This window comes from Seriola aureovittata, chromosome 13, assembly GCF_021018895.1.
Source record: "Seriola aureovittata isolate HTS-2021-v1 ecotype China chromosome 13, ASM2101889v1, whole genome shotgun sequence".
NCBI classification, from domain to species: Eukaryota; Metazoa; Chordata; class Actinopteri; order Carangiformes; family Carangidae; genus Seriola; species Seriola aureovittata.
In genome coordinates, this window is record NC_079376.1 from 12,618,980 (window position 1) to 12,641,030 (window position 22,051).

General features: G+C 40.6%; 1 protein-coding gene across 4 annotated transcripts in view; it reads left to right on the forward strand.

Moving 5' to 3' along the window:
• Positions 1-22,051, forward strand: part of LOC130179711 (doublecortin domain-containing protein 2) — a 75,696-nt gene that overhangs the window by 27,546 nt on the left and 26,099 nt on the right. The window contains exon 13 of one of the 4 annotated variants that reach the window (XM_056392692.1): positions 13,642-15,360. The exons of the other annotated variants lie outside the window; for them this stretch is intronic. The gene's annotated coding sequence lies outside the window, so the exon portion shown is untranslated. Of the gene's footprint in view, positions 1-13,641; positions 15,361-22,051 lie in introns of those variants that run through there. 4 annotated transcript variants of the gene reach the window in all.

Sequence of the window (22,051 nt, forward strand, 5' to 3'; positions counted from 1 at the left end):
TAAAGACTGATAGTACTCTGGGTGCAACGCTAGAGCGATTGTAGTTTGTGAGTTTATCTGAAGTAAACATTGATAGTATTGGAGGAACAAAGACACTATGCATTTAAGTGTTTTTTTTGCCCCCTTTACTCAACTTCTGCCTTCCAGCCCTGCAGCTCAGCCTTCTCAGAAACAAGTGTGCAGTGATCCATGCTCTTAACACAGTTAAGAAAATAGTTTTTGAAAATTGGACCTTGAAGAATTCAGAGTGGGTGAGTAATTGGAGGTCAATAGAAAGCAATGCTCCACGACAGAGCTGAACCCGCAGAGAGAGCGAGCGAGCGAGATAGAGAGACAGAGAGCGAAAGGGAGAGAGAGAGAGGAGCCAGCAGAGTGTCAATCAGTGAGCGTTTTGCCCGCATTGCCCCTTAATTTAATCACTGTTTAATTACTGCTGTCCCCTGAGGGGTGCTCTGCTAGGTTCAGTTACTGAGCCGTTCCTCTTCCTCTGCCTCCGTCTCTGGGTGCGTATTTAGCCCTCGGACACTCTCTAAAGCGGACCGCTCTCTCAGAAGCCTCAGCAGTATTTCAACCTTACCTCTGGGCCTCTAGCACAAATCTGCTGATGATAATGTCAAGGGCAAGCACATATGCATATGTGTGATGAAAGCTGCCTGCAGGAGGAAGAGACACCACAAACACACAACTTTTCTCCAGCAGAGCAAGGGCAGAAAAAAGCTGGGAATGTCTTGAAGGACCATAGCTACCCACCCACTGTCCGCTCCTATACGGCCACCCCTTCCCCGTGTAAGTGTCTGCACGAAAAGGTTGGATGTCATGTGAAATCCAAGAGCAGTGCAACTCATCATTAAAAATCACTGCTGGAAGGGGCGATCAGGTTTATATACATAAAGGCTCCCTGGTACTGTATAATGTGCACTGCCATATCTGTGGCCAAACACAGTGCACATGTTGTGGTTTCTCTGGATTACCAGCAGCCCACCACCACAGATCCTACTCAGGGGCCGCGTCAGGGGAATAACTCACATTTAGCTCTTAAGCTACAGCAATCAATATAAATTTAGCATGGTAATGATCAGGTGCAGGGGGTGTAGGTCTCCTGTGCCTCTCTCTCTCTCTTTTCCTGGTACATGCCATGGCGCACCAGCTCCCAGAGGCCTGTGGGTAACACAGCTAAGGCTCTGCTCCGCACGTCAAACCTTAACTGAGGATTAGAGCGGGGAAACAAACAAACAAGGCTGTCTCAGAGTCTTAGCGACAGGCATAGGCAATAGCTCGCGCTAGTAATGAAGCCACTGACGCCACACACTTGTGCGCACACACTTGTGCGCACACACTTGTGCGCACACACACACACACACACACCTCAACCTTCCACATTTCCCTTCCTGGAGCAGCGGAGGTATTTTAGACTGTGTTAAGGGTATAATGGGACAAATAGAGATGATGTCATGAGGAGTGTGTGTGTGCGTGTGTGTGTTTGTGTGCGTCTCTGTGTGTGTGTGACTGACTGATAGATGAGATGCTGTCTCTCAGGAGAGTGTCTGTGATGATGACTATCGCCAGGGGAGGAGAGTTGAGACAGTCGTGGCTCCTGGGTATTCAGATTGGAGTGTTGACAGGTTTATTATTGAAGTTTGTTTTTTTTTTTTTTCCCCTATTCTTTCTTTCACTGGACGGATAGTGTCAGGGTGTGATAGTCACTGTCTTCCTCTGTAGTTTCCTTCTTGACAGACAAGTCTGCTGTTTCTACACCAGCTGGGCTCTTGCCACTCTTTCAAGACTTCCGGAGGAGACTTATTGAGACGACAACAATGTAGATGAATTAAACGGCAAAACACTTAATGTTTTGGAGTCTATTTTTATAGTAGAAGTTGTAAAGAATTTTACACTGTGAGATGCAGCATTAATGCCAAAACCGGATCGAAATTGGCTCGAGGATTGTGCCAAATGTAATCCCTTCAGCTGGCTCGCTGGCCTCGTTTGTGTCAAGCAGGATGCCTAGCCCGAGTACCACGGCCTGTAATGCAATTGACGACCTGCTGCCTCTGACATTAATAAAGATGGAACATGTACAGGAAATTAAACTCTCACTTTCCTATTGTAATGAGATCTTATCCATCATGATACTGTTTACCTCACAGTCAGATAAAATGATCAAATTGAAGCTCAATCAGGGCCTCACGCAATGCCATCGCTGTAACCTGCTGGCATTAGTCTTCTAAATGGATGGAAAAGTGAATGGGATTTAAATAAAGACTCTATATGTTAATGGGCAGGGTTTAGGTCCCCTGGTGATCCACTTTCTACAGAGACAGGGGAGAAGAGGTGGGGGAGCGTGAAGCCGACCCTGACGATGAATGTCAGTAGAGTTGTTGTTGTGTTATACACATTTCTAATCTCCTTCCCGTGCTTTAAAAAAAAAAAAAAGTGCAAGAAGGAGGAAAGTGAACATGTTGACCTCAGTAAGTGTCTCAGGGATCTCGGTGTCCTGGTTGTCCACAAGAGGGAAGTAGCTAGCTACAGAGGAAGAAGACAGGCCACAGGTTCATCGTCACACTGGAGAGATGTGAGATATATTAACTAAAAGTTATTGTCCTTGGCTTTACTTTTATAGATCAGTGGATTTTTTTTTTTTCATTACATGAGCCTATGATCTTTGATATAGAAGAGGGAGAAAGTACTGCGGACAAGGAGATGAGGCAATGCAAATTTAATAGTATTGGCTTTTATAGGTAATAAGAGGGCACTGATCAAAGGTTCACAATACTCAAAAGCAGCTAGGTTGCACTCAGGAGGGGGACCAAGTGCTCTCCAGCCAGGCTGAGTAAATTGCCAGATCAGCTAATCAGAATTCAACTGGAAGATGTAAGTTAGTGGAGACTAATTGAAGACAGATTTAAGGGGCATCCATCTGGATATGGCAATGCTCTCTCCTGCTCTCCTTAGTAATTTCTGGTGAATATTAATAATGTTTTTTATATAATAGTGTATGCGTGGAGTGGGGAGGGGAGGGGGTGAGGGTTCTCCAAATGAAACCCCTAAAAAGCCTCAAACATACAAGGGTGAAATTACTCAGAGGATATCTCAAACAGACTCTCCATTTACTTGCCCTCGTTGCTTCTCTTGGGCACGAGGGGGGCGATGGTGGAGGAGCCACGCACATATGAAAAACAGCGCATGTGGGATGTTATCAGCACCTGCTCAACATGGCTATATGAGCCAATTAAACAAGTATGGGTGTATGTTGTCCTCCTCTACACGATTAGAATCACAATTCCCGGCTGTGTGGTCCTGCTTGACCTGGCTCATGTTAAGATTGAATATTCCCTGGAAAAAGGTTCAGTTAATGAAGAGTATTGAGCTAGAGCCTGATCAAGAAGTAGGCCAGGATGGATGCACCTGCAGATTAATGAAGTTGTAGAGATGAGAGCGTATTGAATTTGCATAAGACACTCAACTAGAATTAATGGTACTATATATGTAATATAGTCAGTGTAAATGCAGCAGAAAAAAAGTCCTACCAGTAGACTGTCTACAGCAATATACACTAAATGAACAAAAAATTCACATTACACTTTGGTGAAGTCGGTCGAGTCACACAAGGCTTTTCTGGTCTTTTCCTACTGTTTAAGGCATAAAGCAGTTTTTCTTCACATGGTCTTCACATGATCCATGTTTGCAGTTTCCATAGATTCAATTCTGTGACCCTACGACATCATTCCTTCCTTGTGCTTTACGGCGGATCCCGATCTGTCAGTGAAAACACGGGAGCAAAGAACATCGTCAATATGGTATTCACAACTGCTGTTATTTCCCACAGGACCTGGAATCACACATTTGAAACAATACTCTGGGGACATATTTAGACAACGGACCAATCCAAACTGCCGGTAACTCAAACCCCACTGTCACGCTGCTGCTTTTAGCTGCCTTTAAAAAGAGAAAGATAAAGACAGAAAAATTGTTAGGTAGATGCTGAGATATTATCAGTTGCCACAATCCGTGACTTCATTTGGTTGCACGAAAAACATGTAAAAAATATATATAGAAATACATATCTATCTATATATCTATATATAGATAGATATATAGATATATGTATGTATGTATACAACAATGCGTGTCTATTCAAGAAGCTTTGGTTGTCAGAAAAGCTGTAAATCTGCTTTTTTTGTCATTGAGAGATGCATATTCCTTTTTAATTATTTAGTGAAAATAATAAATCCAAAAAGCTGTCATCACAGTGACTCCTTTTAAGGTATGATTACTATCCTAGATGTCAGTGATGATGGAGGCAAAAAGGAGGAGTGTTATATTAGTCCCCAGTGCCTGACAACCATAATACCTTTCCTATTTTACAACACAACTTTCTCTTACTCCACAAGGAGATACTTTCACTTTGCTGCTTTGATATGCCCAGCTGCTTGGTAGCTTTTGTAGAAAAGAAAAATGACAAAAAAAAAAACTCCAGTCGCACGACAGGTGTCTGATTTCAAACACGCACCACAGCTAGATGCAGATTGCCTGCGGAGATCACTGTTTGTGCAAAATAATAGTGTATGTAGAAATACTGGTCCAGGGACAGTGTATGGGCCTGCAGAAGAGATGTGCGTTTGAGAAGAAATGATACAACAGTGAGGGAGTGATTGCCATAATGATAGATCCCTAACCAGACATTTTCATAAATGGAAACTTGGATTTAGGCCTGAAAAGAATCAAGAATGGGTATAGCGACGCGCACGACAATTTAGAGAAAATGTTTTTCTGCTAAATTGCAGCATCATGGATGCTGGGGATGCTTTAAGGTAATGGACTTCATGTCTGGGTAGAATCAGTGTATCCATGAAAGTTTGAAAAGGGTCTTGTTGACAGACTAGAAAAAGTTTGAGCAAGTTTCATCTGGCTTGTCGTAAATGAGTTTTTTGATTGATGGGTTACCATTTGACATAATGCACTGCTGAAGCATGAATAGATGGAACGCGTTTTACATATATATTTAACACTTTCGGTATATCAAGGCTCTCTTTCCATGCCTTTTTCTTCTGGTATGCAGAATGGAAGGTCTAACCTGAGGGTATATGTACAATATGATTATAATGGGAAGTCATTCCCCCTCCTTCCTGATGGCCACTGTGATAAAAATATTAGAAAGTGATTAGGGAGGTAGAAAAAGCTTTGGTTCATTTATATTTTATACCATATGAAAAAGTAATCTGACCTATAGACACTGTGGCTCATACTGGATATGGAAGTAAGGAAGCCTACATCTGTATAAGACTGCTTAATTTCAATGGAATTACTGCATTATTTACATCATTAAAAACCAGGACCACTGTATAACCCATATTCAGGGGACAAATGCATTAATACAAGGTTGGAGATGAAAATAAGGTGACAGCCACGTGAGTACTTCCCAAAGAGACATCTTAAATCAGTCTGATCAGTCTAGCATAATGTGATGGTTATTACATTTAGGCTGTATATATGGATATCTGTCACGGAATACGGCATGCTGTTAGTGTGGGATCACATTAAATATAGTCTAGACTGTAGGTCAGAGAGTTTGACATCAGAAAGACATTCGTTGAACCCCATACATTATTAGTGTTGGGATGTGTCAGTTTCAGTTTTCGCTACACTGCTCTTGTGGTTGATGGATGTTTTACAAGCAGTTTTTCCAGTCGATTGTGAGAGTCAATATTATGTCATCAAAGATTTCACAATTTGATGTTTAATTTTTAATCCTGCAATAACCGATTTTTCTTTGGAAACTTGTGAGCAGCACAAACACAATGATGGTATATTATCACTGTTTAAGTTGATATGGCGGACATGTAATACTCAAACAGTTGCTTACCAGCAGATATAGAGCATTACTATTCACATGAGGTCGTGTTTCTGGCCATCTGGCGAATATTCCCTCTCCTTTTAGCTCTGTTGTTGGTCTCCACCAACTCCTGTTAGAAATATCTGGCTCTTTAGCTGCTAAATGCTCCACTATGTTGTATGTCTATGTATGTCACCAGCTAGAAGCTATTTTTTGTCTGCTGTAAGGAGCTGGGAGGTAGTGTACAGTTGGTTTTTAGTTCACTTAAGAGTTCACTAAAAACAACTGGCTGTTGTGCCAAAAATAACACTGAGGAGAGCAGTTAAAATGAACCAAGACAATAAAGCTGCTGGATGGAAAACCCAAACAATGAGCTAAAAGATGCTAAATTGTTCTCCAGAGCTGAAGGAACCTAAAGTGACTGATTATAGCATTTTTTTAAAGCATTTATACTTGCATACCTATTTTTCATAGCATAACAAATGTACAAATGTTTCGCTTATTACTGCAAACCAATTTAGCTGTAACACACAGTATGGTGATGTTTTTATGCAACATACTATTAAAGTGTTCACTATTCTGTGTTAGTGTTGCCACCCCCATACACGCTCTGCTTTGCATCACCAAACCAAGGTGAAGCAGGATACTGACATGCATTAACTTTGACCCTACCCAAACATTTACATACACAAAACACAAACCACGTCTGTTGATGCCCCCATAAACATGACACATAGGTGACGTGCCTGTCATACACAAGCCGTGTCACTGTGACCGTGTGACATTGTGACAGGGCTTGTGTGCCTATGTGCGATCTGTGTACATGTGTGCGTGGGGGGTTTTGCATTTTTGGGTTTGTGATGAGTGTGATTGCGTGGGCGCATTTATGCTGCCTCACTTTGACAGCGCTGGTCTGGCTCCATCTTGCAGGTCAGCTGGGGTTTAATTGTCAGCCTTAAATATTCATGGGCACATTGAGTAGATAAATGAAGGTATAAGCACACTGTAAAATTTTCAATAGGTCAGGTGTCACTGACTTCACCGGATACAATTTACTGTATGATCCGACATTCGCTGTAATGCCAATTAATATGTTAAGAGCATGAAAAGAAACCCTAATGGCATTTTCCATTTATGCATTATGAAGTAATGCACAATGAGATGGATACCGTTAAGACTAAAGGTGTACTGCAATAAAATGGTGCACTTTATGAGGGTGTTTTACATAGGTATGAATCTATATAATTCTAACATAGACTCTCACCTTTGATGCTTCCAGTCATTACTTTTTACCTGAACATGTGTTCCCTCTTGATAACCTGAACATAGCGGTCAAATTATTTTGCAGTTTATCATTATACTCTTGGACAAAAAAGCATCTGTACTGCAGGCTGCCCGGAACCAGTTGCGCCAGCTCATTATAAGTTCAAACTTAGCCATAATTCATATGTTTATTAAGTGCAGATTTATGCATCACTAGATTGAAACCAGTTGCACCACACAAACTACTTCTTACATAAAGATTAGCTGTAAACTTAGACCCAGTAACTGTCACGTGTAACAGTTTTGTAGCTAACTGAAGTAACTGACAAAACTAATGTTAGCTTGCTAATATTAAAGATGTAATGTGGAATATGTTCGACATTTCTGACCTGAAATTTGATTGAAATGCTGTGATTTAATGATATAAACTGGTCATATTTTAAATTACATTTCAGAAAAATAACACAGCCTATGCCTTACATTACAAAATATTATGCTAATGACTAGCGTTATGGTCTGGTGAGATTAGCATAATCACTGAACCTCTGAATGATCTCTGAAACACATATTTCTCTATGTATACATAATTAAAAGTCATACATACATTTACAAAGGATTTGAAGTTTGATATATAGTTTTGCTTCCTAAAGCTCATTTTTGGAAGTGTGATGTGATGCTACAGTGACTACCTGTTTATGTAGCTGATTGACTTTTTTGACTACTGGCTAAATTTAGTAAACAACTAGCTTTAAACTACCTTGTAGTTGCTAAGAACTTAAGAAGGAGTTTACACATAAATGTTTATGAGTAAACTCACTTAACAGCTGGGACAGCCACTGCATACACCCTGTCCAATAATACTGTATCATGGGAGATGAAAATTATTCCTCTGTTCTTTCCTTTAAAAATGGTACTTGGTTTTTTGGCAATTTTACAAAAGGTAGTCCTTCCAGAAATTTGATTTTTACACAAACATGACCAAGTTAGAGTCAGTACCTTAGCAACACAATCAAAGCCAACTTAACCTACCTCCGCCACCCAGCTGTCCCCCTCTTGCCAAGGTTAGCATCCCCTCATCCTCTGTGCTTCCATCCTTCTCCTTAATGGCTTATTTGACGATAATTAACCCTGAATCCTACAGAGACAGGCCAGTGAGAGATTGATGGCCTCGTCGGCCTGCAACACCTGTTCTGCTACAAGGCTCACAGTTACCAAACCATGGCCAAATATGACTGCCCTGGAGCCCTGCATGTTAATGTCAAAGACAAACACAGGTCCTCCCCAGTGGCCTGGGTGTTCTGTATAGGGCAACATTGTGACCACAACCTCTGATTACACTCATTATTCCACTCAAGGCTGGCTGCTCCAAGGGGGCATTCTGCGGGCCCTTTTGTCCCAATTAGCTACACTGTCCCTTAAAATGTCTATTCATCTGCTGCTACACATCTTCCTGCATACAGATGCTCTGACTTACTGGAAAGCATATTTTATCAGGCCATTCCTTTCGTCAGTGAATCCATTTAGGGGAGGAAACAAGTGCACATTTGGGAATTTTGCAGCACATGGGGACTGTGTAATTGACAGCTGAAGTGAAAAAGTGGTGCAAGTTCTTTCATTTTAATAGTGGATGCTGGTTTGCAGACCCCTCTATTCTTTCTGTATTGACTTATTGTGAACATTCTTTTGCTTACAGCTTAGTAAAAGATATCAATACATGTAGCCCACTTGATTTTGTTGCCACTGTTTATGAAACTGTTTTTTGCTGTGGTATATTACTGCTGTGAAAGCAGATTCCAGGCTTCACACATGTGCTTACTATTACCATGAACAGATGTTAATTACTTCTTCTTTTTTTCACTTTACTTGAGATGTTCCTTACTCCCGTAGGTGGAAGCCCCGGTCTTCTTCTCAGCATGTTGGGGTGAAGCACGGGCCTCTGTTTTGTTTGCTGCAGAGGGGCTTTCGGGAGTGGGGGAATAATCAAATGCAGAAAAGTGTTTAATTTTTCATAAACAGAGGAACCACTGAATGCACACAACTAACAATGTACCCCAAAGCAGATGTAGAGCGTTTTTAATTTATGGAGAACTGAGTGAAATGGGCAGATGGAGCAAGAGGAGGTGGAGGCATGCTGAGGGACTCCACTTTTCTCTCTTCTCACCTCACAAACAAGAGAAGCCTGTGAGCGTGTGCCACAACACACACAAACACACTCCCACACACCACTCAAAGACACGAGCACATGCACAAACGCAGACATGTACCACCCCCACCATTTACACGCATGCTTCCCACTGCCGCCATCACTTCCACCACAGACACACACACTTATCCCCCCTTTTTCAACACCATCCTGCACAACAAAACACACATGGATACGTCCCCCTCCCACACACATGCAATACAACCAAAAATGATCCCATCACCATCAGCCCTACACACACACACGCACCCACAAACACACACGCACACACACGCACACTGGCAAATCCTTGGGGTTCGAATGGACCCAGTTGAGAACACCTAGTAATGAACTGCCTCATGTGCTCTACAGAGTCTCCAGCAAGTAGACAGGCTTCATTCTGACGGGCCATATGTAGGTATGAATATGCATGGGAATCTGTCATACAGGCAACAAGCACTACATATATATGATGCCAAAGGTCACCAGTGTGAGGAGTGAAATTAGCTCTCTGTTGGGCATTTTGAGACATGTAAGACTGTGTTTGGAAGGCGTGGGTGGATTTTGAATCATGCTAATGTGTGAATGCAGTCATTGGCTCACTTTTAGAGGACAGCATTGATTGAGAAGTTGGCCACTCAGTATTATCTGTTTTCATTAGAGGCAGAGGAAAAATGGTGAAGTCAATGGGTGCATGTTGCAAACCAAGTCCGTACTAGAAATGCAATGGCTCATTAGTGTGTATGTATATTTTTGTGTCCCAGCTACAACTGTAAGTAAAGTTTTTTTTTTTTTTTAAAAGCCAAGGGGATACTGTATGTAGAAAGTAATAGGACTATCCAACAGTTGTTCATGTGATGACAACATAAAATGTATGTATTATATATCTGATTTTAGCTTGGCACTGATATTAATATCGGTGTGTACAGTGACCAATAAATAACAAGAAATTGCAGTTTACAAATTTAAAAATAAAAATATTTTTTAGGTTATGTAGCAGAAGTGTCACTATTACATAGCTTGTCTCTTGGAGAGTGCTGCCAGGTATTTATTTTTCAACTGTAAAGCAAGCCACCATCAACAGGACAGGGATGTGAGTCGGTTTTGATATAGTGGCCACAGTTTTCAGCATATGCATCCATGAGAAGACAGTATTCAGTTTTCTGAATAGGGTAAAGCTGTTAAATGTGCTGCTCAGTCCATGTCTCAGTCAAAATTCTTTAGAGGACCTAATTGTAAGTTTTGCTAACGCTACATAGCCAACATCGGCATTAACAGCTGTTTACTTTCCTGTCTGGAGGAAACATTTGGAGTTCAGCATCAAATTTCATTCCTTTATTTGCCAAGCATTGTCTCCAGCGAGGAATAGAAACGCTAGTGTTAACTCTTTTTTTTTGCTTCTTTTTCTATCACTTCTTTTCTTCTACGGAAGTTTGCATGCTAGCTCTGGTCGGAGCAGCCTGTGTTGTCACTTTCCGATAGCGAGTCGCTGTGGCATCCGGTCTGCCCTGAAGAGGTAGCACTGCTCAGAGGGCATTTTATACCCTCTTGTCTTTATGGCTGCAGCTCTTGGAAAGTCTGGTAAGTAAATGGCTGTTAATGCTAACATTGGCTACGTAGCAATAGCAAAACTTACAAATAGCTTCTTTTGATGGCCAAATTTGAGGGATTTTTTGTTATGTTAGAAAGCAAATATTAGTCCATATATAATATCAATAACGGACTCAAAAATCCAGTATTGTTCAGGCTGAGCTTTGAAGTTATGTATTTCTTCATGAAAACATGATTGAAGGTTCATGGTCTCTGATCTCATACTCTCATACTTTTAGTAAAACTACATAACTTTCATAGCTTTTCTTTTTGTACAAATGAGCACAATATCTGCGCTGTATTGACATGTTGCCAGTCATATAAGCATGTTTTTTTTTTGGCTTTCTATTGTTGGCATTTGATTGCACAACTTCTACCGCAGGCTCTGCTACTTGACATGGTTTTGTTAGAGTAAGATTTGGCCTTAGTGTAAAGTGTAGATATGTTTCATCTCTCCCAACTGACTTGTCACTTCATTTCTAAACCCCAACTCCACAGAAAGAAGATAGTTTTGTGAGTCAGGCTGCAGGTCTAACAAGCACAACTATCTCTAGCTTGTTAACTATTTATTTGCAGTGACATTAGACCAGCATTATGCTTCACCAAAACACATGTGTCCCGAGGCATGGCCCAGACGGCCTCACTGTCCCACAGGCTTTCTGCTGTAAATTCCCCACTTAAAATTTCATGATCTCCGCTCGGCAGGATACCACTTCCATCATGAAAGAGTTCTCAAACCTAATAACCGTTACTACTCTGGCGGAGCCATCAAAAACCTATTTGTTTCAACAAAAGCCCTCTCCCCCATGCAATGCTGCTGGGTAATAATGCCAGATAGGTTTTAAGGGCAATGAATTGTGGAATTACCATTTTCTCCTCTCTCTGTCTCTGTCTCTCTCTTTCTTTCTTTTCTCTCTCTCTCTATCTCACTTTCTCTCTCAAGATCATTATATTAAACACTTAATTATTCATTGGTAATGCCTGTCATGGTGAAATATTGTCCTCTGCCAATCTGAATGCATCATACTGCCTAGGCCTGCCTCTCTTTCCGAGGTTAATGGCACAGCCGTCACTTGCATTAGCTTGGCTAAATGCAGTGCACCTCATAAGTCAAAGTTCCCTAAGTGAGTGGAGAAGTCATCACCTCGAGCGCTCTCTTTTTCTTTCTCCTTCAGCACGTGGGTCAGTGAGATCATCTTCACACAGGAACTGGCTCTGAACATACACACATACACATACACACACACACACACACACACACACACACACACACACACACACACACACACATAGGTGTTCACATAGGATCTTTATTGTTTTATCTGAAGGATGGTTTGGGCCTGACGGAGCAGTTGCATCTGTATGGGGCTTTCCATCAGGGCTTTTAAAGGTGAGGGGTGAATGGATCACTATTCATGCAGTGCACTCATGGACTGAACATCCATAGATGGCCCCTATAGTGTTATGACTAAATTATGAGACTGACATTAGTCATTCCATACCACATGTTCAATTTGGACGGACATAAACAGTATTAAAAAGATTACAGGAGATAGTGGTGACAAGGATCTCTCAGGTCTGATGCGAAGATGCATGGCCTCCTCCGTGCGTTAATACACTCTGGCATGCAATATTTCTTCAGCAAATATGCAGTGCTAACAAAAATGATAGTTTTGTGCACTTAAGCAAATTGCACGTTGATTACATCTTCCTGATAATGCTAAAATGAAATTCATTTTATCACTGATTAACAGGGTATTACTTGTAATAAGAAATCCTTCCGGAATAAGAAAATGCAAACATCCAGTTGTGTGCCAATAACAGGAAATGCTGACATATGGGTAAACATTTCACCAGCATTGCAGCTTTTCTCTGTGGCATATAATACTAAAAAACAATTAATTTTATTTGAAGGGAGGTCAATCTGTTTTAACCCTCGCTGAATGAAATGCCAGAGAAAAGGGGCAAAAGGATGCCGGAGATTAATACCTTGTCTTAAAAGCCAATATGGATCATTATTTTACAGCCCTCTGTTACCTGGTTAAACATGTATGACTTTATGTTAGCACATTATTAAAGGTGCCAGCGAAAATGCTCTTTTGCTGCCCTGATGCTTACCTCACCACCGGGGCATCTGGTAGAAAGTGCACATGGAAAAAAAAAAAAGTTATTGGAAGAGTTCGCAGTCTTTCTCAGCAGATTGAGTACTCTTTCAAATAATGAATACAGTGTGCCTACATTTATGATTTGATCTGAATTTGCAGAACTTATATGAATTACTTGTGCATTGTTAATTTTCAAACACCATTTAACTTCACCTGGATTGTTTTGTGCATCTGCAGCTATGGAAAACCACTAAATGTGTGAAATTAAACCGGACACGTCTTCACAAGTCAAATCCATTCATGAAGTGGAACTACTCAGACTTTTTCTTTTACTTAAAATGCTCATTAAAACAGAGAGAGGAAAAAGAAAGTCTCAAGGGACCAACAAAAATACCGTAGCTGGTTCCTTTAAATCATTTGTTTGTTATTAGTTAATGACTCCTGAAGTCCAACAGCACATTTGAGCGATGAAATTTCTGACCTTCACTTCACAGTTGACTCTCCTCACTGTAGAGCTCATTAGTGAACCATCTAATCTCATTAGACGATGCTGGGCTAAGATGGCACCGCGACAAAGTAACCGTTCTCACTCTCTCTTTTTCTCTCTCTCTCTCTCTCTCTCTCTCTCTCTCTCTCGCTCTCGCTCTCTCTCTGCCTTTGGTTTGGACCAGGAGCAGAAACAGGTGTGGGAGCGGGCGTGCGAGTCTGGGACAGGCGGAGTCCTCGCTAACCCTTCTCCTCTAATTGCTGTGGATGCCAGTATGCTCGCTCTCCGCTGCCTTTCATAACAGTTGGTGTTTGGCAAGAGGCTTTTATGTTGATTTTAGCTGACGCTTTGCTACTTATTGTGTCTCTGTCAAAAGAATAATTTTGCATCCTTAGTTGAACTGAAATGTGCGCGTCCCTTGTGGATGTGGATGCCAACTGCTCCAAGACACACTACAGTGAAACAAGCCACTTTTGAAACTTCCAGCAACAATCTGATGTTGATTTAGTATTTTTCTGTAACTATTTACAAGAAACTTCTGCACACAGAGAAAGAAACAGAGGCACTGCAGGACAGCTGTGGGGATTAAACAATGTATGAGCAGTCTTACTGGTTTCAACAACTCCTTAGGCCTTAGGCATATAGGGCTAGTTATTTCCATGTTGACAACAAAGATAATCAAATTTTTGCTTGCTGTAACATGTTAAGATCTTAAATCATCATATCAGTCACTTCCTGTCATATTATACTCAAGCTTTGTTCTGGAGCAACAATGCGTTGGTTTTCTGATTACACCTCACTTATATTTGTTATATTCGACCCTTGACAGCCTCAGCTCCAAACTTAAATTTTTACTCCTCTGTCTGCACATTTTCTCTGCGAGGCTCATATTCCAGATCATGTGGAACCGTATTTATTGTCGCAGCTTATTTAAATAATCACCGGCATGTCAATGCACATTATGGTCCTCTGTCAAGGTAATAACACATTGTCATTGCTGTTGGGAAGCAAATATTAAACCATAGATCAATGTTTAACAATGCATAATGGACTGGATCTGCATGTTCACGCTTCCATTTCAGTTGGCCTTCGGCTATATTAGAATAATTTAATGCTCCAAATAATATGAAAAAAAGCTGGTGTTATTATTGCTTTTTTGATAAATAGTTAAGGGAATCAGTGTTACATGTATTATGGAATATGAGGTTGTTTGCATGTGACAGTCATTTGACTATGATGTTAGTGAGTTGGTGCCTTTGCCTTTGTAAAAGCAGTGGAGTAACAAAAACTGTGTAAAGCAGAAGCACATATATAAACTATATGTGAATCATTCTATTTGATTTATTTACACCTCTGAACAGTTTATCATATTTATAATGAAACAATAAGGTGTGAGTGATTTTTACTGTTTGTCCTATGGAGACCATATCTAGGATTGTGTTTTTTGCTAATGTCATATTCAGGACATTCTGGCACATGCTTCACCGAATGTTATTATTCTATATCAAAAATTGCACAGATACAGTATGAAAGATTTAAAACCGCAATAACTGATTTTTGTGGTCACTTGGCGGCTCTGGAAACAAGCTGTAAACACTGGATACTGAACACACAATACACCATGTTATCACTTTTTAAATTGACATGGCAAACTTGGTAGCAAGCAGGTGCCTATGTGCACATCCACCAGTTATGGAGAAATGTTATCATTCATGTGGAGTTGTATTACTGGTCACCATGGCAAATGTATGTCCAATAAAAGTCCAGTATTCACTCTCTATTAAGTTCAGTTCTGCTAAATGCTTCGGTAAGTTCACTAGCTATTCGCTAACTTTGTATATTTGCTGTTTGTGTGTGCCTTGAGATAACTTTTGTTGTGATTTATAAATAAAAATGGACTTGTTTGCTGGTGGGCAGGTAGCATACAATTCCTTTATCAAATCTTTACTGAGACAGCTGCTAGAGAGGAGAGACTGAATGAAAATGAATGTGAAAGTGAATGAAAAAGTTTCTGGACGGACAAACCCAAACAGTGAGCTGAAAGAAGCGAAAAATGCTACATGAAGCTGAGGGGAACTGCAGAGTATGGTGGGTTTTGTCTTAATATAAAAATATTGAATACAAAATACACAGAAAATGTGGGGAAAAATTAGGGTTGTATCAAAAGCAGCTAAATTGTTTCCTCTCCTATTATTCAGTATATAATTTATTTTACATGTTTGTACATAAAAATGAATAACCTAAATGTATATGTACAAAGTATATGTACCAAAACATGCTTAACATAAAGCAGTGTCCTAAAATCATATGAGGGAAACTGAGGAAAATGAACCCAGTTAAGTAGAGATTATTTTTCCAGGTGCATATGTACACACCTGCGCACTCTCACTCCCTATCGTGGCTGTGTGGTGATTCTGCTCGAGGTTTAATGAACCATCAGTTGGAAAATCTCCCCGGCTGATCCTGTGTCAGTGTGTGTTGGGTGCCAGGCCCGCAGCGCTTGCCCCAGGGATTCCCTCGCGGATCAGCTGTTGCTAGCTGAGCCAGCAGCTAACAGAGCGCTGGGGAGCTCCAGGTGGGTCTGATTAGCTCTCCACGGAAGAGAAGGGTCAAGGGAAGGCAGCTCGGGTTACCTTCGCACAGGAGGAGAGGAAGAGAAATAAGGGGAGGGGAAAGAGGAAAGCAGTGTGTGGTGGACAGGCAAATGAGTAGTTGCAGGGCAGTGAGTGGGGAATTAGACACATGTCAGTCGAGGTCTCAATTTTCCCGCTATCAGTGCGACACCTGGCCTCGTCTTAATTGGTCAGGATACCTCACCTAATCCATCGCCTGTCCTCCTCAGTGTCTGGAGCCCTCTAAGCTCCATTCAGCGCTGTGGCGAATGGACAAAAGCTCAGGATGAAAAAGGTGCCTCTCTTTGAGGCCTAATCCAATTACATAACTGTTAGAAAACCATGAGTAGAGTTTCACGTCCCTTAAAAGTAGACACGAACTCTGTGACCTTAGAGAATGCCATCTTGTTAAGAGTCGCAGCAGGGACCCCGATCCCCCTCTCTTGATCTCTCTGACCAGAGGGTAAGTGTGTGAGTGTGTGTGTTTGTTCAAGCAAGACATGGAGAGGGATAAATGATCGTTACTCATATAGCAGCCAGTCTACATCTCATCCAAGTCTAAATTAGATCAGTATCTGAAGGGTCTCTCCTGATAGTTCTGTAATGGAGCTTGTGTTTGTTTTTAGTTTAAACTTAATTAACTCTTTAATACTCTTATGTAAACAAAACAAAATAAAACAAAACAACGCAAGAGCCACCGTAGCATATAAAAGTACAGAAACTGCACTACAGGGACCTATCTGATTTATTCATATTTACTGAATCATGATTGCCTTAGGTGATATCTGTGCCAGTAAATACATGAATATGTATGCCTGCTTTTTGAGACATGCTATGACTTACGTATTTCCCACACACCTCCCCTTTTTTATTCATGCAAAAACGTTTCCGGCGCCCCATTAAAAAGCCGGCGTTTTCCATTTCTGAAACATCTAAGTATTGTAAACTTGTGATGTGCCCTGCCAAAGTGGCACGGCCTTAGAGACTGCCCCTAAATGTTTGCTAAAGAGGGCCACTGGCTGGTCCTTGGAATACCCCATAATGTCCCTGCATAGTGATCAAACAATGAAATTTAATCAGTGGCCTCCAGTCTACTTCCCATAAAAATGTGTTCTCTAATATAAAGTTCATTTCTATGAATATTAAAGCAGCATATCATCTGTTGAATATTTCATTTGATCTGCACCTTTAATAATGCAAAATGAGGAATTGAACATTCGCCCCTTTTCCTATAGATGATGGCTTTGTCCACTATTGTATATATCACAGACTGCATTACAACCTGTAATAAGCTGTATGTGTAGTTAAAAATGGCACCTACTGCAATGGCTAAGACGTAACGGCTTAGGGCACATTGGCTGCCATTGATATGTAGTGAATCAGAATGATGTGATGAAGTGAGGCATTGCTCGACACCTGCTCACTCTGCATGTTTAGTGGAGTTAACTTTGAATTGGCGAGGTGGCAGGAGACAGGAAGCGGAACACACGAGTCAAGCAGCAGATTTCTTTGGAGATAGTAAAGACACTGTAAATACTAGAATGGTTATGTAAGGGCTGCGCAAACTTTCTGCACAGCTTTGCTTATCTAGTATAATTGTGCAACATTATAAGGATGCAAATGAAGTGTGTAGACATGGCAACCCTGTTGGAAAAAGCCTTGAGGCTGTCTCCCCTTTGTTTCCTTCCCCTCTCAGCCATGTTCTAATTGTATTATCCCCATCATTTTAGTTATTTGCTTCTCTCGTTTTCTGTCTCCCTCCTCTGAATGTCTTTGTATGGCACAGTCATCAAGGTGATAATTGCATTGCCAGTTCCCAGTAAGAGACATTCTTAATTATTTCAACATTAGGCGGTACTTATACAGGCAATTAATGCTTGACTTCACGATTATATACTTTGTTTGATTGCCTTTTATCAGCAGGATACAATGGGCTTATTTGCGGCTGACAAGGAGAACACCACAGTTTCGTACAAAAGATAAGTGATGTGACATTCCCTGTATGGCTTCCATTCACATGCAAACATCGCATGTTGCGTTGAAGTGCTTTTAATCTCACAAATACCCCACACATGAAAAAAGTTGCATTGAAATGTGTGGACACTGAATGGGCTTGTCAAGCCATGAAAAGCAGTTTGGGTCAGTCTGTGCTTTTGAAGACTTGATGCCTGTTTCGCCGGTCTCCTCCTTTTGAAATCTCCTCGTCATTATCCAGTAGAGCTTGGTCTGAATTGTTGACACCTTTCTTGGAACACGTGTTTTGTTGCTCATGTGGATTGCTCAAGTGCTTTTTATGTTCAGACGAGCCGTTTGACCCTTTGTACTTTATTTGTGTTAGTTGATGTGGTTTCTCTGTATCATTCCTTGAGAGCCTCCAATCTTTGTAAAACTAACACACTTAAAATATGTTGCTAATAAGTGACATTATATTTTATGTGCTGCTTTATAATTCGATTCAGGCCTAATTACACTCTGGTATACACCTGGCACTAGCCCCCACTACCACATTCCTCTGTCTTTAAAGCCTTGGCCAGGGCATCAAAGCCGTCTGGTTTTGATGATATTTTGGCACTGGTCTGTGTTGGCTGCAACTTAAATGGGATTAGAGTGTTGCATGTTAAAAAAGGCCTCTGCTCTTCATCTCAGCATAACAGGATATTATAAGTACTTTTCAATGTCAAAACTTATAAGAAAAATAGCAACAGTAAAGGAAATTGCAAAACGGGAGAGGTCTCTAAATATGCAGTGTATTATCATTTAGAAGTATTCCAGCGATTCCTTCGACCTTAGCGATTGCGCTCCATTGATATTATAGAGATATGCCGCAGACTAGATTTTAGCACACCCGTTTTAACAGACCAGTCCACTAACAGTGCAGTCAAGTGCACCTCTGGGCCGAACCTTAACTGAATGTTGTTTGCTTGCCAACATTATTACAAGCTAAATTGGGTTCAGATATTGCTAGTCAGCACGCCAGATGTCGAATTCAATAAAAACTCTTTTCATGACACCTGATGGTTTGGGCAGAACAGACAAGTGAATGGTAGAAGCCAGTATTCAAATAAAAGTAAATTCAGTACACACTGTTCACAGATGTGCATTTACATTGTTTGCTAACTGCCAGTTCATTGCTTATTCTGTTCTTAATTATTGTCTGTAACTGCCAAGCTGGTCTCGTTTTTGGCTGTAATATTGATCCATGATAAGGCTGAACCAGCACTACTGATGTAGCAGGAATTATTCTAGCTACATGGTTGACTAAAAAGGAAGTTTTAAAGCTGCATTGGGTGATTTTTGACCACTAGAGGGCATATAAAGTCCAAAACAAAGTTTTAGGGACACAGTTTGATGAAGCAATGGCTCATTGACTTGTTGCTAAATATTGATGCATTATGAGAATGGATCAGCACTACTGCTGCAGCAAGAACAACTCTTTTAAAGCAGCCTTTGGTAATTTATGACCACTAGAGGGGAGAAAGAGGACTAAGGTGTGAGCACACAACAACTGTCCAGCTGCACATCCAGGCCAAACAGAGCAACATGAGCATCCCATTGAAGCAGCTAAAAATATAAGTTTAATATTCACTCTCCATTTAGTTCTGAAATGGTCCAGTAAAATACCTGCATCTATAGCTGCCATTTTCTAGGCGATAATGCCATTATTAGTAACTGTATTGTCACTTTTTTGTTGATATGCTTGACATACAGTATTTCTGTTGAGGAACAAACTGTTATAATGAATAAATAAAAGAAATGCAGAACAGCGAGGAAGAAATTGACAGATACTGTAACTGCATGAAAAAAAAGCCTTCAAGAAATACTTCTTGACTCAAATGTCTCTTGTATAATTTATTAGGAAAACATTTTCAATGTGTTTTTTTTTTCATAAAAGGCTAAAATGCTCATGCTGTTTATTTACAATCAGCATCGAGAGATGGTGCAAATAGGCTACAGTGAACCAGTGAAGACTGAAATGATTAAATCCTAATTAGTACGCGACACATAGTTTATGTATGTATGCAACAATTAATGTGATTCATTATTGATACCTAGATCAAGTAGCTTCCTGCTGTTTTTGTTCTGTTTTAAAGTCAGAGTGTTTTTGTTCTGTTTTAAAGATAAAGTGGATAAATAGGTGCAAATATTTCAGATTTTTCTGATATAATTGTCACGGAAAGCAAAGGGATTCTTCTGATCTGTAAACATGTCATCCTGAGTCTGCTAATACTTGACTTTTTCTTATACCATTATCCACATCATGCAGTAGAGGCATAAATTAATTTTTCCAGAGGGTTGTTTTTAGATTTTTCCTTTCTGTGTGTGTAATTGAAAATGTGCACAGGTGCATTGAAAATCACCTTATGTGTCACTAGAGACGCCATGGACAATGGTTGTTTAATTCAGAGGTCCAAAACAGAGTAGCTGAGTTGCATATAGGTCACCGTGGTAATTAAACAGTGTAAAAGTTTACAAGCTTTGTGAAAGCCTGAGTTAAGTTAGCCGGCTAATCAGTAATCTTTCGTACCTGCTCCAGGTAACTTTACAGTATCAGTCACATTATGGTTAACTCTCTACTTTGGATACATTTTAAAGTTACATTTAAAGTTTAGGAAGTAATTGCACTTCGCTTGTGGCTTCCTGACACACTCACCTACTTTATTTTTTTATTTTTTGGAGCCTGATGCTCGCTGGGTTCTCTTTCAATACTTTTAATAATAATTAGAAATGTTATTACTATTTACTCACACTGGTCTTGAGGGGCACTTCAGACAGTGGCCTGAGTCACAATAACCACAGTAATCTGCACCGCCCTGCTTGAAATCCACCCACAGACAAACTCCATACAAACTGGCATCCACCCACCCACACACACACACACACACACACAAACACACCCACACACACACACACACACACACACACACACACACACACACACACACACACAAACACACATGTATGCTGCTGCAACAAACACATGCACAGCAGTCATTGCCCATGCAGCAGGACATACATCAAGAACACTGTGTGGACATCAAAGATCAAATTACACCTCCCAGTATGAGACGCATTGATAACCCCGATGTCAGTAGGAATCCAATCAAAATCTAAATTGTGCCCCACTAAAACGGCCCCCTTGATTAGTTCTCCAATAAAATCCATTTCCTGCCCTCATGCCTATTTTAGGCAGTTTATTTCCCCTGTGGTATCAAGCAATAGGCCCTACCCAGGACTCCCATCTCAGAAGGCCTGGTGTGATGTGTGTCTGTCTGGAGTGCTTTACAGGAGCTTGATGCTTCTGTTCGCCCCCCCGACCGTTCCCAATGATTATACAAGCCCTGCTCTTAGCTTTTCCAATATTCACTGCTGGCTCAAGCTTTTGTGTCCACCCTGAGCAGAACTAAATGGACAGTGCTTTCAGACTATTGTGGCACTTTTTCTACATTTGTTTTTTTTTTATCTCACAGTCCCTGAATTGTAGAGCTATCTCACAGAGAGGCAGAGAAATAGCACAGATGTAATACGGAGCCATCTAGTCTCTGTATCACAGGAATGGTGCCATGATTCACTCACCTACAGAAAGTCTTATCTCTAGACAAGTGGTCTTATATTTCAAAAAAAGTGAACAGAGGTAATGTGTGCTTCTGTATTATCATTATTACTTGCTGCAAGTTTCATGTAAATTCACATGTAGCACTTAAAGTAATATTTCTCTTTGGCTTGTTTTCATTTTTTTTATTACACTTCCTTTGTTAGTTATGTGGTGTCTACATTATGTGTTCCCTGGAGTGTGTGTTTGCCAGTATTTGCCACTGATGCTTCTGTTTATTTCTCACTACATAAATGGCTGTTAAACACAAATTATGTATTGAAAATGACCCCAGAGCCCAGGATTGATGGTTCGATCATCCCTCTTCTTCTAGCAGTAAAAAGGAAGATTTGGAGCCTTGAAAAAAGAAATAAGTGATGGCTGATTGCCGG